At 42.8% G+C, this 18,596-nt stretch overlaps 1 protein-coding gene and 1 long non-coding RNA gene across 2 annotated transcripts in view; both read left to right on the plus strand.

The window, feature by feature from the left end:
- SYN2 (synapsin II) overlaps positions 1-18,596 on the plus strand; it is a 174,719-nt gene that overhangs the window by 40,790 nt on the left and 115,333 nt on the right. The gene's annotated exons all lie outside the window — the stretch shown is intronic.
- Positions 439-1,709, plus strand: LOC134164326 (uncharacterized). The gene is made up of 3 exons (XR_009965103.1): positions 439-932; positions 1,015-1,090; positions 1,629-1,709. It is a non-coding gene; the product is annotated as an uncharacterized LOC134164326 (long non-coding RNA).

Here is an 18,596-nt window from a genome sequence, read left to right on the forward strand (position 1 = left end):
TATTAATGGGTTGTATATATTCATTTTAAAATGAATATAATATCTTCAGACTTCAGTCAGTGTGAGCACATGCACAGAGTTCCCATTATTTACGGTGGGTATCATTCACTGCACTGCTTTGGTGTCTTTTTAAGAGCTTTCCTTTAGTAGTGGTACCTGCCAATGGGCACGTGGTGGTTTATGTGCAGGTGCACAGGTGCTGGGAAGAGCTAGCAGCATGATTCCAGGCAGGTGGAAGTCTGTGTGAAGTACCCTCAACGTGTCCAGAAGCATCAAGATTAATGCTGGATATTCTGTCCAGCACAGTGAACACACAGCATCCAGGAACTGTAGGAGCAGAATTGTAGCAGTTATAACCTATAGGCTTGATTCCTCCCAAGTGGAGTTTTGGTTAGTCCCTGGATATGGAGTTTTGGTTAGTCCCTGGATATGGAGTTTATTATTTTGGTTTAATTTCCCTTTTAGGATTTCTCATTCATTGTGTTGGGTTTGGTTTTACCAACTGTTCAGTATTTTACAGTATTTCTGATTTTTACAATAGGATTTTAAGATATTTATACTTGGACAATACTTAGGATTTGACAGTAATGAAATTCCCCAGTACGTCTTGTGCCCAAATAATGCCATTATCATTGCTGATGTGAGGAAGACAGGAGTGAGGTAAGCAAGGTTGGTACTCAGCAGGTAGGAAGATTAGATTCTGCCCTAGTAAGCATAATTTAAATACGAAGCCTGATTTTTCTCTGCTGCCAAGTGCTGCTGCTCATGGAAGTACTTGCTTTATTTTTAGGCACTTCTATGCCAAAGTGCCTCAATCTTGGAACTTGAGGCACGATGACAGCGAATATTGTGCTATAGGACTGAAGCTTCAGGGAGGAGAGAAAAACACTGCAGCTCTTTACTAAATATATGTTGCGCAGGGGGAAGTGCATGTAAGAAGCTTCAGTGATTGATAGCTTATATTGTATTTTACATAGTACTCGGTGTTTATGTTCATTTTCATGTCCTGTTCAGTGAAGGGATAATCTGCGTCTGTCACTGACCACATGTCCTCAGCCTTCCAGAGAGGAGTGGAGTCATGACAGTTGAGGTATCTCGGTCCCTCTTTCTCCTAGCTGAGGTTGGTGTGCTGAATGATGCTTGGCACACGCCCCTGGTTGCTGCAGTCTTTCACCTCCGTTTCTTGCACCAGCCAGGCTCAATGTCCGTGTGCATGACACTATGCACCAAGAACTCATGTAAATAGTTTTTCAGATGTACATGGCAAAAAGTGGCTGTGGTAACGTTATAGCAGTGATGCATAGTGCCAAAATGATGCTCTGCAGCAGGGGAGGCATTTGGGTTTCCCTCAGCAGCTCTTCTGAGGGCAAGGGCGTGATGAAGGAGAGAGTGGAGGCAATTGCTCTTTGTTGTGTTACTGTTCTGCTTGCCCCGCTTGTAGCCAGCATGGGCTTGTGCCTTGCTCTGCTTGGGTGAATGGCCACAGGCCTCGGCATCACTAGTTACTTGTGGTTAAACTCTGACAGTTGTGAGAGTGCAGAAATGTATTAATGGAGCTGCCTTGGTTGGTTAGTGATTTTCAGAAGTATGTTTGAATGTAGATGATAGATTCTCGTGGTTCTTGACAGGCTGAGAGCATTGGGGCTGTTCAGCCTGGAGAAGAGAAGCTGTGTGGAGACCTTAGAGCAGCTTCCAGTATCTGAAGGGGGCTACAAGGGTGCTGGAAGAGGGACTCATCAGGGACTACAGCGATAGGACAAGGGGTGATGGGTTTAAACTGAAACAGGGGAAGTTCAGGTTAGACATAAGGCAGAAGCTCTTCCTTGTGAGGGTGCTGAGGCGCTGGCACAGGGTGCCCAGAGAAGCTGTGGCTGCCCCATCCCTGGCAGTGTTCAGGGCCAGGCTGGATGGAGCTTGGAGCAGCCTGCTCTAGTGGAAGGTGTCGCTGCCAATGGCAGGCACTGGAACTGGATGAGCTTTAAGGTCCCTTCCAACACAAACCAGTCTGTGAGTCTATGATTCTGTGTTTCAGGCATAAATTGTTGGCAGAAGAAGTATTGTAGCATCTTAGTTGTCTATGTAGCATTTGGGCAAAATGAGTCAGGTGGCAGCATCTGAGTCAGCTGGGCACCAGGAAAGTCCGTGCTTCAGTGAGCTGCTGCTGGAGGGGGAAGCCGTGGTCGGAGCTCAGCACTTCCCATCTGTTAGAAAACAAGCCTGAGTGAGTCAGGCAATAAAGTCAACACACGCTTTATATCCAATTCAGCTTGGGGTGTCTTTTGATGACAAGTAGAGGGGAATATTTTGCATATAAATTCATGATGTGTGACTGAATGTGTTTTATTTATGTGTTTTTTACTTGTGGTCCTCTTTTATACTTGCAGAACACGCAGCTCTGACTATTTCTTCAGGGAGGATTTAATTTCCTAGTCTCTCATGAGTCAATCTGTGTGCAGCTAACTGACAGTACATGTCCCTGTCTGTACCACATGGGAACTTTTGGAGAAGGCAAAGTGGAATAACATACTTTGCACCTTTGTTTGCATCTCCATACCAAGTGTGTGTGTGTGTGTGTGTGTAAGCAGGCTGTGTAAGCGTATATAAAATAGGGACTTGAACTGGCCTTGTCAACGTGCGTAGCTGTGGGTGGATGGCTTCCAACTGGCTCAGGGTGTGTGTAGAGTGAATTCATTCCTGCTTGCAAAAACCCATGTATTTCTAGAATCTGTGTATTTGGGCTGACTACTGAACTGAGTAGGCTCTTGCACAGCCTCAAAGTATGAGAAAGCAGCATGATTCTGCTCTTTACATGAAAGATGTTCATGTATTCTAACAAACAGGCAATAGAAAATAGCCAGTCATTTCTGTAGAGTCAGTGAGGATTGTATGGTTTTTAATGCTCACGTGCGCTGGCAAGAGCTAGATTTGGGGGTATGGAGGAAGCATGGCTTTTCCTTTCGAGCTGTACACAGCAGATGTTTCCCTACCTTTTTTTTCATGCTGCTTTTTAAGAAGTTGTCATTATTTTACACTGGTGGAACATTGCTTGTGATGAAAGGGCAACGTTTCTCTAAATGGGAGATGTTTAAATTGCAGTCTGTCTCCAGATGTAATTATTTGTTAGCTCTCTGGGTAATTACAGATTCACAGAGCTTGCTACCGCTCACCCGAACAGGGAATTAGTGTTGCTGCAAAATATTTCATCAGGAATGCAAAAAGCAACCAAACAGAATTTTGGAAAATCCTATCCCTGGAAACTAAGTGCTATCCCTTCTTTTCCAAGGTCTCAGGAAAGCATCCTACTGGATCACTACAGGGAAGCGAAGGGGAGATGAAGGATGCAGGCACGGAATTCCTGTGTGCAATGCAATTGTGTGACAATATGGAATAATCCATCATTTGTTATCACTGATTATTTCAGGTGCTGCTAAATTGCAGATAAAATAGTTCTGCAGAAGTTAGTTTATGACATCAGCAGTGGAATTCTTCTGTTATTTTTAATATGTATTCTTTTGTTGTGGAGTTACTGGTAGAAATGGAATCTGGATCTGTGTGTGGCTTTTTAGTATTGTTGTTATTAGTGTGATTTGAACTTCACACCCTGCAACTACCAATCACCTTTTTGATAACCTCAAGTCCTCTACGTTTTAATCACCCCTTCTAAGGAACCACAAAAGCACCTGCAGAGGAGAGCTGCAATGCTGTTAAATTAGAATGTAGGAGCAGTAATACTGTGTGCCAGGTAACATGTGTGCACCTGTCACTTGGACATCAGCCGTGCTTTGTGACAGGTCTGCTCTCTTGCTAATGAGCAAGGTGAAAACTGGCAGCTATTAGAACTACAAATACAGATCCTGTCTGGAAACCAAAGGCCATTATTTAACAAACTTTTTCTGTACGTTGGTCCTGCAGCCATTTGAAATGTCTTTTTGTGATACATGAAATAATTGTTCAGATTAGAAAATTCAGGCTAGAAAGAACAGTTTGTTTTAAAGATGACTTGCCATAAGGGTACTTTTCTAAAGGGTAGGGTTTTATTTTCTTGTAATTCCATATGAGAAATGTCAGCTTTATTAAGGTTGTGTGGCTGTAAAAGAAAGGAAATGGGTGTAACATGCTTGGATCCCTTTATGGTCACAGAGGGAAGAAAACCACCTATTCTTTCTTAAGGTGGAATAAATTCACTGGTTTCAAACAGAGCAGCAAAATAGTGTGAGAAAGTCCTGTCAGGTTTTAGTGCTGTTGTGAAAGTACCTGGTGTGTCTCATTGCAGCAGACCTTTCAGTATGTCCTCGCCTTCATCAGGTTTCCTATCAGCTTGTACCATATTCATTGTGAGAGTAAAAGGAATGCAAAATTGGAGAGATGGTAATAAAAGTGAATAAGGTTTGAGGCACGTCACGGTGAGCGGAGAGAAAGAGGTGTGAGTCACCGGCTTTCACAGAATGGCTGGCAGTCTCTGATGTTAATATTCCGAATGCATTGGCACTGTCTCGATCTCCTTTCATCAGTGTCCCTTTAGCTCCCCTTCCAGTTAAGTGCACTTTGTCATTCAACCCACACTTTGCTCTGTATGTTTTAATTCCTTTGAGCTTTCCTCTCTGTGGGATTTCTTGCAGTGCGACCTGGACTGGCTTTGTTCCAATTAAACCTGTCAAATTTAGCTGTGGCCATAAGCATTGAATCCCAAGCAAAAGGAGTTAAAACCAAGGAGACCCCCATAGCCAGAGTGGGTTGATAAATGGTATCTAAATGCTCATTAAATATTCTACTTTTAAAGCCAGTTGGTATCTGAAAATACACTTGCAATTGGCAAAGAAGAAATTATGGTGGCATTTTGTTTTGTAGCGAGCATGGCTTTAAGGAAAGAACCAGCCTCGTCCCACACAACGTGAACAATACAAAGTGAGAGTGGCAGTTAAGAATAGCATCTGTGATTATATGGGAGGAAGGAGGAATAAACAGCTCCCTGTCTACTACTCTCTTAGGGTAGAGTAACGTACAAACGGCTGTGTGCTCTTTGGGACAGGGTTTCTCACTGAAAAAGGCTGGAAGCCATATGTAGGCAGAGAAGGAAGTCAGCACATTTTTAGTAACCAGGAGGGGGGAGGGACAGGCATTTGCTGGTTTGCCTTCAGCTGTGGAATCTCTGCAATGAGGCTCTCTTTGAAGCCATAAGATAAATTTCAGCAGGGGAAAAAAAACCACACTGAGCGATGGCCTATTTGCTGTGGGTAATCCCCGCTTCTCTGTTCTGGTGAAGATAAGAACAGTCTCCCAAGAGTGAAGAAAGCAGTGAAAAATATAGGTGTTCCTTTCTGTCTAGGTCACTTCATGCTCGCCAGCATGCTGGCAAGCCAGCAGCATTGCCGATTGCAAGCGTTCAGAAGAAATCAAGTCCCTGAGAAACGGGTACTTGATAGGAACATACAGGGCTGTACAATATGTGAGTGAAGAGGATGAAGGCGCATGAACCCAAATATTTATTTTCTTATTTCTATTTGAAAGATCATGTTTTCCTAAGTGTCACCAAGTATAATACCTCTTGTCTTTCCCATTCTCATCTACTGTAAATTAGATTCTCCTCTCATTATGGTGTTAATAATAAATATGCTATTGAGACTTACCATTTTCAAAGCCCATGTTGGTAAGTGGGAAGTCTGTTAAAAGTGTATATAAACTGTCTATATATAGTTTGGTACTGGATTTTTATTTATCATGCTGCCTAAATTGTCTTGAGCAATCTGGCCTATCTTTTTTATGGAATATGTATCAGTTGTGTTAATGATTTCCCAGGTATTTGGAAGCTGCATAGAATATGTTTTGAGGTAAAGGCTTTTCTGGGCAGACATATTTCTTTGGTTGTTAGAATTTAGGCACACGTGGCCTGTGACACACAGGTGCTCATATGCAGAGTGGCTAAGCAAACTGCACAGATAAAAGATACAGTGGGTAAAAATGAGTAATGCTTAGTGTTCTCACCTTTTTCTTATTGAGCTGGATATTCACATCTCTGCTCCTGGCAGCTTTCTGCCTTCAGCTGAGACAGAAAACCTTCCTTTAACCAAGGTCACCCATATTGAAATTACTTGTGCTATTGGTCCAAAAGATGCAATGCCTTCCTTCTGGGATGGCTTTGTGGTGTGACCTCTTCTGGTGTCATGGGAACTCTGCCCGTCTCGTTATTCAGAGCAGTAGGGAAATGTGTTCTGTTCAAATTAATGGTCATGACCATTTGTCAGAAGAGACATATTCATGAGCTGCCATAAATTACTCTGTATGTATATACTTAAATGCTTGTTGGAACAGGGTAATGGTGATCTACTATTACTATGTTAACTCAGCTATAACCGACTCATAATTTATGTGTCCTTCTGAGGCACGAGTAGTGTGCAGGTGACTCAGGCACATGGTACAGCTTCTGCAGTGAGTCACTGGCAGAAATGGGGATGGAATTATGTTGGTTTCATATTTTACATAATCAAAACCTTGCATTGATTTCTTCTTTTCATCTGAGAAATGAATGCTTCCTGAAGTAATGCCATTCTTTTTCAATAGAGCAAGATTTATGTAGAGGGAAATAAATTGCTTTACCTAGGACTATACGTTAGGGAGTTACCCTTTCAGTTTTCTTAAGGGCATCATCTTGTTCCCTGTGCCAATAAAACGACGATTGGAGGTTTTTCCTTTGTTCTATTAATTGACCTGTGTTTTTGCGATGATTTTCCTGCCCTTTCTAGTTTCAACCCATGAATTTCTAGTGTGAAAAGAGAAAGCATGTGTCCTGTAGTCGGATGTAGTTCAGAGCAAGGAACATGTCTAACATGTGAAGATCAGTTATGTAAACTGTGTGCTTTCATCTGGCTGAAGGATTGGCTTGCTTAGAAGTCTCTTGGAGAGAGCATGCAAGAGAGCTCTGTTGTTTGCATGGGTGTCTTAAACCTATGTCTCCTCCTCTTTTATATTCTTTTTAGCTTATTAGAAAGCTTTCTCATGTGTTTTGGCACACCTTAACCTTACTGCAGGTGAAGAGGAGCACAACCGTTATCCTCATCTATATTCAGCTGATAACTGAGATTTATTTAAAGGGCTCTTTGTAACGGTATTTGGGATTTCATAATGCTAAACTTTAGGTGGTGATAATGCCACTGATAATTCGGAATTAGTCTTTAGCCGCCTTTACCCTATGGCACTAAAAAATTCAGTGCTGTTACTCTGCCCTTATTCCAATGAAATCGGTTGAGTTTTTCTTTTCCATAGCTTTGTTTCAGTCTCCTCTCACAACACGGGAATAACTGGCTATGCAGTAGGCATTGAGAGCTTGTATTAGTTCAGATGATAAAGATCTTCAGAGAGTTGGTGAGTCACACCCCATGGGGAGCATTGGACTCTGCTGCCCTGGCATGAATTTCACTCTAGTAAATGTGTTTTCTCTGAAATTTGACTAATATAAAGAAATCCTCATTAAAAGAAGGCACTTGTTAAAGCCATTACACCCATTTGCTGTAGTGCTTTTTTATACTGCTCCTCTGTGGCTCCTTCTTTCTCTTCTGTGAAGTCCACTTGTCCAGCATTGTGTCCCTTCTTCATCGCCTTCCTTTGAGGGAGGGTTGATACGAAGTCATCAGTGGGTTGATTTGAGCGATAGTCCCTGTTGCAATACTGGTACTTTCCTTCCAGACTCGCTCCTCCTCAGTTTACTGAAGGTTACCTTTTCCTGCACCCTTATCTTCATGCCTGTCAGTACCCACATTGCGGCTTCCTTGTCATATTTGTGTGGGTAGTCCATCCAGTTCCCCCTGACTGCACAGTAGCACATGCCTGTACATTCCAGGGTGAATTTAATCAGAAATGGGAAGCCCAGGAAGAACACAAGTAAGCTTTGTGCAGAAAGCTGTAAGTTGTTGGTATAGCGGGCTAAAAAAACCAACCAAAACCCAGCCTAGTTATTGAGTGTATTTTTGCTATGTCTTTATTTGGAAGTCAAGCAAGAGATGATGGAATGGTTGTTACCAGAGGTTTTACTGGGGTAATATATGTTTTGTCCTCTTGGTGATGTGTTGCAAGATAGCACATAAATGATTCTTGACTCTGATACAATACTTGCTCTCTAAAAGAAAACCAGAGGTTTATAGAGTCAGTAAAGGACAGGGGACATGCTCTTTTTGCAGACCTCTAAACCCACGTATGCATGTGTATGTATATAATATATATAGGCATATACAGACATACACCCACCACTTCAATTTTAGATTAGACATCTGTTGTTGAAATGGCTAATTTAAAATGAACCTGAAGTACTGCAAGTAAAGTTGAAACTGCACAAACCTGTTACGGAATTCTTTGGTTGATTTGATGTAAAGTGCTTTGCTGACCATAGAAGGAGGGTGGAAGCAAGAAACCCCTCAAACAGCCTGAAAAAGAATAAAGCAGCAGAAAGGAAAATTAGTGTAAAGGAAATAGAACCTGAGGGGGGAAAGGAAGCTGGGAATGTGGCTGGTGGTGACTGCCCTGACACACTGTTGACATGGAGAAGGGGGGGAGCATTGTTTTAAGGAAGACAGCAGAAAGCCCATGGGAAATGGCTTAGTCTGTATTTCACTTTGTACAAAATGCTTTGCCAGCTGTGGAGGGGCTGAAAGTCTAAGACCAATGGTATGACTTTTGTCCAGAGTAACTGATTTTGATAGTAGGAGGCTCCACTGGTTTGTACCAGTGTCAGCAAGTCATTCAGCATGTCATTCTAAAAGATCTTCCAGGACTGCCCTGGGAAAAAGGACATATCGGTTAAAAGAATAGTGAGTTTTATCTATTTTTGCTGTACTTGTGAATTCCATGCCAATCTCTTCAAGCAGCAGTGATTTCAAATTCATGGAATAAGGTTTTGTCAATCCAAACTATATGGTTCAGCAAGTTGAAAGATTAAAACACATGTTCCTGTATCATCGAGGAAGCTTACCAGTTAATGAATATAAGGATGCATTTTTGGGGCCTGACCTCTGTCGTTACTGCTCTCCAGTGAGGTCGTGCTGAGATTGAATTAGACCTGAGCAGTAGTCGTGGTGCAGACTGCTCAAGTCACCATTGCATTTGCCTGACAATTGCTGTTCAGATCTTCAGGGTGGCCAGCACCGTTCACTGACTGTCCTGATATTGGGAGCACTCCAGATGTTCTTGCAAACATCTTCTTGGTTTAATTAAGGTTGCAGCTTTTGTAGTTGAGTCAAAATCTCAGCTCCCTTTTCAAGTAAATAGGCTTCCACTTCCCTTGAAGGAAATCAAAAGCACAAGATGAATAAAAAGAACCATGTACACCATTTTCCTTAAAAGGTGCTTCTCTTAAAATTTAGGGATCTCTGAAGCCAATCTTGTGATTTTTATCAGGCCTGTGACTCAGATATTTTGATTATTTTTTGTATTCTAAGTTTTTGCTTGAGCAGATTTTGTCTTCCCACAGACTACCTCCCATCTGTTCAGGGTAATGGGTTTTCTGCCTAGACTCAGAAAGGAGCATATTGCAGGGTTTGAGTTGGAAATTTCATCTCAAGAAACCACTAGTCCTTGGAGTCCACTGAACTTACCGGGACTCCTCCATCCTAGGGAAATAGGATAAATAATCTCAGATCCTCTTGCAGGAAAATGGAAGTGAACCATAGGGCTGCCTACAGAAAGAGAAAGATGTGTGATGATGAAATATAAACTTTGCATAAACATCGTAATTGAGAGATGTTCGAGTTCTCAAGTCTTAAATATGAGGGGGTGGGTGGGAAGAAGGGAAAAGGACTAAGGATGTGTGAATCCAGGGATGAGACAAAAAGTTGTAATACCTTTTGTAAGGGGATAGTGCAAAAAACAAAGAAAGAAAAGACTCAAGTGATGCATTATTATTGTCTCATATTAGAACTGAGATAATATTGTGGGTTGGAATGAAGCCCTTAAAAGGACTTTCTTCAAGCTATCAAATCCAGAACAGATGCTCAAAAGATGATGATTCACACAAGTATTGAACGGGTGAAGTGTTTTAAGACTTGACCTTTACCTCTGAGAATGTGTTTTTAAAAAGCAGTGATGTAGAAATATTTGCATTTGCTGTTTCTGTTGCTTTATAAATCCTTCTCTTCATTTGCTGTGAAGGACCCTGTGCTTACCTTTCATTTCCAGCTTGGAAGCTCAGATGTAGAGGTCAGGAAGGGGCTCTTCTCAGTCTCACTGTGTTGTCTTGGATGGTGTTGCTCTGTTGCTTGTTTGTGCTGATGAAAATGACACAGTAATTCATGTTTTTCCAGTTAAAAAAAAAAAGATTCCTTGGAATAGCTGCATAGCAAGGCTCTGCTCTTCCACGGTTCTCTTCTTTTGCCTACTTTGCTTTGTGAAATAGCAGCTCTTTGGCTTTTTTTAGCAAACGGAGGTTATGTTTGTTACTGCCTAGTGAGAGAAGAAGGCTTGTTGACCACACAGCAGCCCAGCCTGAGCTGTTCTATAGGCTCTGTACTTCTGGGTGTGCTGGAGCATGTTGAAGGAGCGCAATGTCATTAAAGGCTATGGAACATCCTTGAGGAAAAGGGCAATATTAAGCTGCTCCCAGTTAGTTTCTGCCTCAGCAGCGAAGTGCAAACCTAGTCCAGTGTGTGACAAAACTGTGGAAGTATGAAAATACGGTGTTCTGGATTGCTTTGAGATACGCCGTCTTGCAGCAAGAAGTATGTACTAAGGATGAAGTGGTAGTCTGAGGGGAGGTTAGTAAGGGAAGATGGAGAGGAGCAAGGGTTCAGCCATCACCAGTCTGTTTTGTGTCCTTTCTGTCACTGAGGATTGTTGTCACGATGCTGACATGCAGTTACAAGGCAAATTCCTCATTTGGATGAGAAAGAAGGATTCAGTCTCTTGCAAATTATGAAAATCGGGGAGTTTTGCTTAATTCTTTATTGTTTGTATGGGTATCCAATGGTAAACCAGACTAAAGGTGACTGTGTGTCCTGTTCCTTCTTCCAGCTGAATGATGAAAAAACCAAAAAGGTCATAAACTGGTCCTGGGAATTCCTTTGTCTCCCTTTTTCTGACATCTTGACCTGCCTTGTATTCATTTACGAGCACCAGGTTGCCACTTCTCTTTCTCTCTAACCCTACCTGTCAGGAGATTTTCTGTGCTGGGGGAAGGAAAACCCTTTAGGGACTCTCATCTACCTGTAAGTACTTTTAGTAAAGAATTATGCCTGATTTGTCATTTTACTTTATTTATTTACTCTATTTTGCTTTCTTTTAGTCTCTCAAACTGAGGTCACATGTAAAAACTAAAAACATCAGGGGCTTTTGGCTCTTGCCAGCACTGCACCCGTGTATCTTGTGAAACGCTGTGCTATAGCCTGGGCTGTGTTAGGTTCATCTGTTTTATTTTAATCTAAGGTACAGCTGACAAAATGCTCCAGCTATTTTTTTACTGCCCTCAGAAACGTTGTGGAAACAGAATTACAATTTACAGCAGGAGTAAAGAGATGGAAATTGCTAATGGAATTCCTTTTAGTTGCTCCACCTTTATTTATAGCAATTGGTAGTTAAGCCACCATTGCTTTTAACGGATACTCTCTGATTGCGGAATCCAAGCGTTTTTCCCTGCGCGGCTGCGTTGTGCTGGGGCTGCAGCTCCCAGCAGATGGCAGCTCCTGACCGGAATGGGGCCGGGCTGCTCCCAGCCGCGCTGCGTGGCTGGACCTCCGCCGGAGCTCCGCTTCGCTTCCAGACCGTCATCAGCGCGGACGCTGCAGAGAGGAAGCTTGGTTTGCTTTGCTTCCCTTTTCTAGTGTTTTTGGGCATTCTCACGGAGTTTAATGGAATCACTGGACATACAGAGTAACAGAGAGATGTGGGTGTTTGGTCTGAAGTAATCCTGGTTGAATTGACAGAATTGGGGATGCATTTAAAAGTGCCGGTGTCATGACACTCAGATTGGGGTTTGTTGATCTTGGTGAAGGAATCTGCACACTGTTAATGCATGTTACAACTATATTATCGAAAATGAGATCCACTAAAAATCTTTTAAAGTATCTTTTTACGTAAGATGCTGTCTCTAACTCAACAGTGTGAGTTTCTTTTGAATTACCTGCTGGAGAATGGGATGTGGCAAGCAATTCCCTAGAATGGAGAAAATCAGACTGCAGCAGCTTAAAGTGAACTTAATGAACATAACGCTCATCAGGTTTGTCGCTGGTTGCTATAGAACATAGATGTTGGCATAGAAAATCAAGCTATAAAAAGTAGTGGGGATAGGAATGAACCTCTGCAGTGGCATGCACAGGACCAAAGGCAGAAAATACTGACTTCAAAACTAGTCAGAAGCATTTGGCTGATTTGCTTTGAAAAAATTAATAAGCCATGTCTGCAAATCCCGGTGAATTCTCTTTTGATTGAGCTGTTAGCAGTGCAGGGATTACTTGCTCGTTCTCTTTTGTTCTGTTGGGTTTTTTCCTAGCTCATAACTGGAAAAAAAGATTGGTTTAGAGAAATTTGGCGGTCTGCCATTCTGTGGGATTTTGATACAAGAGCTGTCTCAAAGCAATCACTGATACAACTACAGACTAATTTGTGTTGACACAGTAGCAAGCTCGAGTGAGTGCAGCAGCCTTTCTTTCTTAAGCAAATTAAACTTGCAGAGTGGATACCCTGGGTCTGTAATTCTGAAAGGTTTTCAACACAGCCTCAGTTTTTGTCCCAACAGGCCTTGCTGTGGAATAATCAAGAAAATATTCCGACTCTGAGCACTGTTATTTGCTCATGTTTTGTTTACTCACCAGGATGATCAGCCTTGCCCACAGTCATAAATTCACCAGCAAAAATATTTACCAGTAACTAGCTGCAGATTTGGGTCTTACGTAAGGAGGGCTTGCACATGCCTGCTGTTCCCAGCTTTGCCAAATGGCAGTGTCTTCATGGGAAAAGTACTCCCCTCGTCTTCTCTAAGGACTCACATCCAGATGAATCGGTGCCATGGACTGCAGACTTGTGGTTGCCCGAGGAGCCATTAGTGGGGAGGTGACTAATAGCATAAGCTAGCCTCTTCCCATTAGGGACCCGAGTGGCCAGGTGTAGCCCACAGCATGACGTAGGGCTGGATCCAGTTCATCTCTTGGGCATCCTTGTCTAAAGTGCTGTGTGTCACCAGCTGCATGTAAAGCAGCTTTTCAATGGCACAGCTCCTGGAAAGAAGGTCTGCTCAAATCTCTGAGAGTGTGGAACAGCCTTTGCTATTGCGTGCAGGTCCTGTTCTCACCCTTATGTTATTTAATCCCATCAATGTGAATCCTTCAATCATGAAATGATTCCAGCTAGTGCTGTGCATTAGTGTGTGCCAAAAGAGAATGCTTGTTTGCATCTTGGTGGTTTCATGTCTGTTACACTGCCATTTTGGGGCAGTAAATCTGATATTTGACAGCGCTCATCTGGGATGGGGAAGAGATGTTGGAATACAGCGGTCAGCAGTTGCCTCCGCTCCTCACAGTGAGGTGCTGCCAGGCAGCCTGGGCTCTGCAGCTTGTGACGCAGCCTCAGCAGCAGGTTCTGCTCAGGAGACTGGCACACTGCTGAATTTCCAAATCCCAAGTTTGGGGTATGCTATACCATGACATATTTCTCCATTTCCAGAGCTGAACGTGACCCAAGTGTGATGCAGACCCTGCATGCAGTAGCCCATGCAGCTGTGCAGCCGGCACTTAGAACAGCATGGGACTGGTTTGGCTCCAGCATTCATTAAGCACGAAAAACTCAGATCACTTTTGTTTTACAAACACTGAGGAGGGTGTGAGCAGTTGTGGGGGTTTGTATTATTGCAATGCATAGCTGGACTGAAATGAATGTTGAATTCAGCTCCCAGTTAGATGCACTATAAGCAAATGAAGTGTTTGCAGAGCTGCTGACCTGTAGAACGTTATTATTGTGTATCTTGGTAGTGTTTCTCATTTTCAGTGGTTTCGCATTTGTCACAATGTCCTTGAGACTTGTGGTATGTCTGATCCCAATAGAAGGGACCATTTTATGAGCTGTTCCTGTGTAAGAGGCTCTGAAGCTATTCCCAAGGTCAGCTTCACTTTGGGAAGGGGTGGGGAATGATCCCAGTGGAGTGTATCAGTTGTGATGCCAGTTCGCTAGAGAAAGGTACAATTTGCTAGCTTCAGCATACTAGGAAATTATTTTGTTCTCTAATCTATAGTGGGAAGCTGGAAATCCTCGGGAGCCCAGCTCTTAGTTATGTGACTTTTCAGAGAATATTAAAATCAATAAACCAAACAAATTTGTCTGTACTTAAAACACCCATAATGATTATACTTTTAAAGTATAGTATTAAAACACAGGGTGGTTAGTTTAGTTTCGTAACATACTTGGGAAGCTTAATTCTGAGAGAAAGGGTTAGAGGATTGCTGAAATATATTCCTTGCCGTACTTTCAGAAGAACCCATTCATGCACATTTTGCAGGGGTTCATAAACAAGCAGTTCCATGTCTTCAGTCACATAGCATCCTGTTGGAAACAAGTTCTAGTGGGGTTTCATTAGGGTAAAAATACCAGTGTGACTGGAGCAGGGATGTATGGAGGTACCCAGGAGCTGGTAAAGTGTTACTCTGCTCCACTATTTCATGCTTACCTGCAGAATACAGCATAAAATATGGTTTAAAAATGGTCAAAAAGTGACACTGGCTAAAGTATTTTCTACTTTCTTGGTCTCTTTTGTTGCTGAGCGTTATCGGTACAATGTGTTTCCGATGACTCTTGTAACTTGAGTACCTTGAAGCAATTGGTTTCTCATAGCAGCATTCTGGACCTTCCTCCAAAGCTGGGGAGTACATAAAATGCATGTTTCTGAGGCTCATTCTTCCATTAGAACTGATGCATGATTTTTTTTGTTCTGCTGAGCACAGTGCAGGAAACCCAGGTTTCCTGGGGGGGGGAATTGCATTGCGGGTAGCATGCAGCCTTCTGACAGTGCTGGGAATCTGCCTTAGAGTCAGAGGAGACTGTCCTGAAGCCAATGGAAACTGAGGGTGTGGATGTGCGTGTATGTGTGTATGTCCATTCAAAATAGGAGAGGAGCATTAGAAAGTGTTAGCAATTACTGGTAATTTAGTTCAGGTCAGTGTCGGTGATTAATATCCTTGTGGGCTTTTGCTATTGCTGCGTTAAATACACAAAGCGTTCGTGCTGTTAATATGCTTTTTCTAGTAGATGTAAAACTACTTACAAGTTAGTTTCATGCTTTGTGACATGCATAACACCCCTCACCAAGCAGAGGCATACACCTGAGCTATGGCAGTGAAGTGTTCCTGCTGTTCCCAGCCCACTCCTGTGTGCGGCTGCTGCCTGGCCCTGGCTGCCATCTCAAAGAGGGGCTGATCCCATGCAGCTCCCTTAAAGCCAGGAAAGCCACGAAGATCACCATGGATCTACGTTTGTCTGTGATTGGAAGCAATTTTTTTAGCTAATGTGATATATATTTATTTCTACAGAAGAGGGCAGCAAAAGCCATATACTCTACTGCCTCTATGAAGATGCTAAACCCAGTTACTTCAGTAGAGGTATGCAGACTAGGTTTTTGGATTGATCTACTCAGAGACACAGGGCAGCACAGAGCTGTCTGAAGTATAAGCATAAAAGAACAAGTTCCAGCTGTGTGAAAAGAAATTGAAACATCAAAGGCTGGTTTACACCCGTTATTTGGGATTTTGATTCAAACGGGTCTCTAGTACTCCTGTAATGTGAGCTAGTGATAGAATTGGAAGAGACTCCAGATCTGTGTGATGGAGGTGCAGGGATCTCTGAGCCAAAGATCTTTTGGTCCTTAACTCATTTAAGTCTAGTTCAGCACTGGTGGGGCCACAGATGTATCATTGCAAGGCTCTGAAATGCCTGCGGGGGTCCAGTTGGGAAAAACAGCCTCAGGCTTGCCTGTGCTGTCCCTCCCCTTCTCTGCAAAGGCTGCTCTTTGCATTGAGCTGGATCTGTGTGTGTGTGTAGATGTGCATGTATCTCTAATAAGATCTGGCACCTGCAGCAATCCTTTCTTCTCCCATTACTCCTGTTTCCCCTAGGTCTTGTCCCTGTGTGGGGCTGAAGATTTAAGGTTTGACTGAAGACTGAAGGTTTGATGTACCGAATCTGGTTGAGCTGCAAACCGTGGGGGGAAGCCGTGTGCTGTCTCTCCCACCTTCTCTGCAGACATGCACGACTTGCACGCTTCCCCTCCTTACCTCGTGGTGACTGGCTTGCTCAGAATCTCATCTAGGAGACAAGCACAGTGTGGAGCTGTGAGGAGCAGAGAGGGTTTGAAGATAGGGTTTCTGTATGAAGTGCAGGATCCTCACAGGTGGAAACTCAAACAACATGAAAGCCCGACATGTTATGTATGTCTCTGACCCTATAATGTCTCCAGGCATAAATGATACACATTTTCTCACCTCAGTGTTACACATCTTGCTTAGAGGCATTTAAAACACCTTAGAGAATTCAGTATAAATAGAGAAATTGAAAGGCAGATAAATTCCTGCTGAATGAGTTTATCAATGACAGGATTCAGACTCAAGACATTTCACCCCTTGCTGGTTTCCGTAGCGTTTCAGATACTGTCGGGAATTACCTTTTGTTAGTGTGAAGCCCTGTTGGCTCACTGTGTTTGCTTTACCTCGGTAGGAAAAAGGCAAACTAAAATCTCTAGATGCTTTTTCTAGGTGGTTTGGGTTTTTTTCTGTCATAAAGTGCCCACCAGTGGCTGCAGTGTGACGTTTTGAACGCTTACTCAAGGTAAGTCTGAGTGCCTTTCTGAACAGTGGAGCTGCTCGCTAGCAGCTTGCACTGCTTTATCTCTGTTGTTAACAGAATGCGAAGTGGGAAGAAATGGACTTCTTAGTTGGTATGGAGGCTTGGGAATGCTAAAGTTCACTTTGTTACAGCCTGCAGTGTTGTCACATTAGCTTGTAGAAGGTAAGATGAAGGAACTGGCAGCAACTGGTGTGGAAGGTAGGGTTTTCATAGCACTCAGAACCATTAAATAAAACCTTCACCACTATTTAGAACCGTGGTGTTTTGGAATTTGGCGAGTGATGTTTTCCTGTACAGAAGCTGGGACTTTCTGTTCATCTCCTGAGTACAAAATATTTGTATAAACCTAGCCATGGGAAAGCGGCGCAGTTGTAATGAGTCTACCAGATTTGGAAAAGGTTATGATGTCTTGCATCACGTATGAGGTCTTCCAGTGAGGAGGAAACAAACGCTTCAGAACACTTTCATTTGTCATTTAATTTACCCGAAAAAAGCCCCCCCGAAATTATGTCATGGCTATAAATCTGGCACAGCAGTAACTGGCTAATGGTAAATATGACATAATTGGAGGTGTGGGATTCTGGGACATGACCAGAAAGTCAGACTAGCATTTGGTCATGAAAGAGCAGTTGTTTTGCCCAAAGTGGGCAGAAAAGGCAGCACGTTCAGTAAGGCAGGCTGTTCAGAAGAGCGAGGGAATGTAAACTCGGATTGAGGAGGAGGAGGCACCTTCTTCTTTATTAGATCTGTAGTGGAAACTGTGTTCACGCCCATGACAGAGGGACAATTAGAAGGGATCTGGATTAAAACAGCAAAGGTGGTTCTCAGGGTGTGCTGTGAAAGAATAGAATGGCTCTGTTTGTTCAGATGGTCAGTGTAGAGGAGATAACTAGTGAAATATGCTAGGGGATGGGATAATTTGTTATAAAAGAAAAAGCTAACCATAAATTTTGAGAAAAAAGTTGGGGTTGCAGCAGAGATTGTGGAAGCCTTTGGAGGTGCCACATCTAAAGCTGTTGTGAAAAAATCTTTCAAGCAAAGAGGGTATGCAGCATAGGAAGGGAAATGGAATAACTGCTGCTTAATAAGATTGTGTTGTTTCTAGGTTCTTTTTGCTTTGTTTTTTTGGTAAGCTTTTAGAGCTGAACCTCTTTGGGCAGCTTCTCTACTGTCTGGGCAGGAAAATCCTCCACTGAGAAGTGTTTACTCTCTGCTTTCGCATAAGTTTAGCCATCACTGGTGAAGGGAGTGGGAAGGGTGTTGATTGCTGGGTGCCCCTGCAGAGGAAAGGCTGCAGGAGCTCTGCTGTCAAGCAAGTATTTAACAAAGTTCTTTGCTCCAAGTTACAGAAGTCAGGGAGGGAAAGCCTGGTACCAAAGGAGGAGTGTTTCTTGCAGGTTAAGTTTGAACTACTCGAGTAGCTGTGCTTTCATGGTGCTCAATAAAGCTGCCAGGTCAGTAATGAAGAAATCCTGTGGTTTGATAGAATTAACCACGCTATAGCTTCTGATATTAGGCCATGTGGGGTGACTCCATCATATGCCAGGATACACTGGGACTGTAAGTGCTTGCTTTTGTTTCTGGTAGTTCTCTCCACCTGTTACAATTGATAGGATGGGTGTAGGAGCAGTAGAGTTGGTGGTTTCAGGTAAAGATACACAGTGAAAGCTGAGACACATTGTACAAGTGGAAACAATATGATATGGAAGGAAAAATAAATGACCATGTTGTGCCATTGGGCACATAAGAAAATATCCAGAAATCATTTCTATTGTGGCCTCAGTAGATTAAAGAAT

Source organism: Pezoporus occidentalis, unplaced genomic scaffold, assembly GCF_034315485.1.
Source record: "Pezoporus occidentalis ecotype Australia unplaced genomic scaffold, CSIRO_AGI_Poc_V1 ctg106, whole genome shotgun sequence".
NCBI classification, from domain to species: domain Eukaryota; kingdom Metazoa; phylum Chordata; class Aves; order Psittaciformes; family Psittacidae; genus Pezoporus; species Pezoporus occidentalis.